This window comes from Myodes glareolus, chromosome 8, assembly GCF_982192425.1.
Source record: "Myodes glareolus chromosome 8, mMyoGla1.1, whole genome shotgun sequence".
NCBI classification, from domain to species: domain Eukaryota; kingdom Metazoa; phylum Chordata; class Mammalia; order Rodentia; family Cricetidae; genus Myodes; species Myodes glareolus.
Window position 1 is genome coordinate 13,430,191 of NC_142033.1, and position 4,255 is coordinate 13,434,445.

General features: G+C 44.5%; 1 pseudogene; it reads left to right on the forward strand.

The window, feature by feature from the left end:
- Positions 1-856: 856 nt before the first annotated feature.
- LOC148121093 (small ribosomal subunit protein uS17 pseudogene) lies at positions 857-1,429 on the forward strand (annotated as a pseudogene).
- The last annotated feature ends 2,826 nt before the right edge of the window (positions 1,430-4,255 follow it).

A 4,255-nucleotide genomic window follows, 5' to 3' on the forward strand; every position in this document is an offset into this window, starting at 1 on the left:
CTTGTTCTTCCTGAACACCTGGCTATCTTAGACCCAAAATAATCGCACAGAAACCATATTATTTAAATCACTGCTTGGCCCATTAGCTCTAGTTTCTCATTGGCTAACTCTTACATACTAATTTAACCCATCTCTATTAATCTGTGTATTGCCATGTGGCAGTAGTTTACCAGGTAATGTTCCCAGCTTTTGTCTCTGGTGGCGGCTCCATGGCTTCTCCCTCACTCTACCTTTCTTTCTCCTAGCATACAGCCTAGCTTTCCCTGCCTAGTTCTGTTTCCCTGCCATAGACTCAAAGCAGTTCTTTATTCATTAACCAATAAAAGCAACACATAGACAGAAGGATCTCCCACACCAAATATACAGTAAAGATTTCTTTTTTGGTTTCCCTTGGAGCTGAGTAGGGCATTCCTAACTGCTACCTTGCTCGGTTTAATGCCTTATAACGGAATCAAACAAATAAGGGAGTCTGCATTAAAGTTTTATAACTAAACCCATAAATGGTAATTCTAGTAGGAGACTAGACAGTAGTAGAGCTAGCCTGGCCTGTGTGAAGCCACAGGTGTAAACCCCAGCATGACAAAAAAAAAGAATGCCCCCCTCAGTCCCTTGCTCAAGCCCTCCATCCCTGTACAAAAGGTAATGTGGACATCCCTGGGTCAGTCCCAGTCTGGTCTCTCTTTGCCTGTACAGTGAGTCTCACCTCTATCTCCTACCTCTCCCACTATATAGGATATATTATAGCCTCAGACCTTTGGACTGTGTAGTTCTTGAAAAGACGTCCATCTCTTCTCTTTGGGCAACTGCATGTCTGCCATTCCCTTTAGCAGGAAGGAAGAATTCCTTCTGGGAAGAAGGAAACCCGGGAGTCAGCCCACCTCTCTTTTCCTCAGGCTGCCGGGAAGATGGCGGACATTCAGACCGAACGTGCTTACCAAAAGCAGCCCACACTCTTCCAAAACAAGAAGCGTGTTCTGCTTGGAGAAACTGGCAAGGAAAAACTCCCTCGGTACTACAAAAACATCGGTCTAGGCTTCAAGACGCCCAAGGAGGCCATCGAGGGCACCTACATTGACAAGAAATGCCCGTTCACTGGCAACGTCTCCATCCGAGGTCGGATCCTGTCCGGTGTCGTGACCAAGATGAAGATGCAGAGGACCGTTGTCATCCGCCGGGACTATCTTCATTACATCCGAAAGTACAATCGCTTTGAGAAGCGTCACAAGAACATGTCTGTGCACCTGTCCCCCTGTTTCAGGGATGTACAGATCGGTGACATTGTCACTGTGGGAGAGTGCAGGCCCCTGAGCAAGACGGTGCGCTTCAATGTGCTCAAAGTCACTAAGGCAGTTGGCACCAAGAAACAGTTTCAGAAGTTCTGAGAGCACTTTGACCAGCTCCCTAGAACAAATAAAGTTATTTTCTGGCTATAAAAAAAAAAAGAATTCCTTTTGATCTGGCAAATTAATATTCACGCTTGCTCAACCTTCTGTGAAGCTAGTCCCGATGTCTATATTATCTACCCATGACTGTTTCCATACTGACGTCTAGGAGTATCTGACATGATAGGTCCCTACTATTTGTTCAACCAGAACTACAGAGTCAGAGACATGGGGGTCCCTGGACTCCCTGGCCAGCCAGCCTAGTCTGTTTTGGTAAGGTGTAGGCCAGTGAAAGACTGTTTCTCAGAAAACATAGTCAACGGATCCCCAGTGACAGCACCAAAGGTCATCCTCTGGCTCCACGCGTGTGTGTGCTGCACATACACGGTCCTGTACGGACACATGCCAATTAAACACTTGAGTAGACACACTCTAAGAAATGCTTGTACATGTTAATCCCATCGGTCTTTGCCGATCTTTTATTGTCAGGATGCCTAATGGTAGTGGTCAGTTTGGCAAGTTCCAGGATCACATAGGAGGCAAAGCTCTGAGCTCGCCTGTGAGGAATTGTCTTGATTAGGTTAGCTGAGGTGAGAAGACACACCCTAGACGTGGGCCGAAACTCTGGACTGCATAGAAAGGGGAACACTAGCTGAGGATTCCGCGTTCCTTGTTCTCCCTAACTATGAACAAAATGTGCTCAGCAACTTCTTTTCCTTATGCCTTGGCTTCCTTGCCTTGACGGGGCGAGGTTCCTCAACCTGGAACCCAAATCAATCCTTGCTCCGTCAAGTCCCTTCTGCTGTTCTTTACATGTCTGTCGTCACTCAGGGTGGGGGTTGAAGGAATGCCGTGGAGTACACGTGGTGGCCCAAGGGCAACTCTCAGGCGAGAGTTCTCTTTCCACCCATGAGTCCTAGGGGGGTCAAGCCCAAGCCATCAGAGTCAGCGGCAAGTGTCTTTCGTAGCTGGGCCAACTTGTCAGTCCTTGCTAGGTCTTTTGTTTTTAGCTTCGTTTTGTTAGATTTATTTCATTTCTATGTGTATGAGTGTTTTAGTTGCATGTATGACTGTACACCGTGTGCATACCTGGTGTCCACAGAGGTCAGAAGAGGGCATTGCATCCCCTGGTGCTGGAGTCACCGACCACTATGGTGAGTGGGTGGGCCATGATGTGTGTGTTGGGAATTGAACCTAAGTCCTTCTCGAGAACAATAGGAGCTCTTAATGGCTCAGCCATCTCTCCAGCTCATTGCTCGGTACTTTTTTATGGCAGCAATGGGAAAAAACTAAGAGAACCGCTATGACAGAGTTCCTGAAATAAACGATTGAAAGGGGAAAGATACTTTGGGCTCATGGTTTGAGAAGTCTCAGTCCATGGTCACTCGGGCCCATGGTACAGTGACTAGTCATGGCAGAGAAGGCATGGTGGAATAGAACCACCCAGCTCATCACCTTCAGGAAGCAGAAACAAGAGGGGGAAGAATCAGGGAACAGGACATAATGACCAATAGTACACCCCTAGCGATCTACGTTCTTCAGCTACATGCCCTCTCCTAGTCTTACCACTGTTGTGAAATACTATTTGAAGATGTGTTATATTTGTTTATGCTGTGGAACATTTGTGTAATGATGCAAAGATGTGTCGTATTCTTTTATGTTGCATTTGTTTAAATCCATGAAGCTGTCTTACTTTGCCTGTCTGAAACACCTGACGGTCTGATAAAGAGCTGAATGGCCAATAACAAGGCAGAAGAAAGGATAGGCGGGGCTGGCAGGCAGAGAGAATAAATAGGAGGAGAAATTTGGGGAAAGGTCAAAGAGCAAGTAAAGAAGTAGGACCTCAGGGCCAGCCACCCAGCTGCACAGCAAGCCACAGAGTAAGAAGGAAAGAAAGATATACTGAAATAGAGAAAGATAAAAGTCTAGAGGCAAAAGTAGATGGGATAATTTAAGAAAAGCTGGCAAGAAAAAAGTCAAGCTAAGGCTAGGCATTTATAAGAAAGAATAAGACTCTGTGTGATTTATTTGGGAGCTGAGTGATAGCCCCCCAAAGAGTAAAAAGAGCTAAAAAAGAAAAAACAACCAACCATCTGCGTGCTACTCCCAACCATGCCATGAAAATATGAACTTGTGGGTAGACTCATCCATTGATGAAGGTGTACCCCTCATGATCCAATCACTTCTCTGAGCACCACTTCTAAACAGTGTTGCTTTGGGTACCAAGCCTTCCACACCTGAACCTTCAGCAGAAACTTTACATTCAAACCATAATACAATTCTGTAGTGGGACAAAAGGTCAAGTAGATTTATATCAAATGCCTGGCTGGTACGGCAGATTTATAAAGAAATTACTTTGTCATTTCTGTCAAGTAGATATATTTTCCATATCTGGCTTATTCTATGCAAGACTAAGCATATTTTTGATCATTTCAATTTGTTCTAGAAGCTGGCATACTTAGACTAATAAAAATACCTGATTTTTTTTGAGAAGTGGCTTACTATCAGCAGTGAAGAAGATCTATACATACATAACAAAGACAAAAATCTACATTTGAATGTTAGGTAATTTGAGCTAATAAAGGGTTATCTCACAGAAACGAAGTTCAAAGGAAAAATGTCTTCTAAGGCACCCATTAAATTGAGAACTGGCACAAAGGAGGTTTTCCCCTATAAAACGCTTATTCAGTTGAAAAATGTGCAAAACACCATAATTTACTTTGGTGTGTTGACTTAGAAAATGAGCCGGGTGATAACACACCGTGCAAGAGGCAGCAGATGGCAGAAGAATTTCCCTTACTTAGCAACTAATATGTTATCTGGGGTAGGTACTGTCTGGAGTTCCATGCTAATGTACAGTGTTTGAACATTTA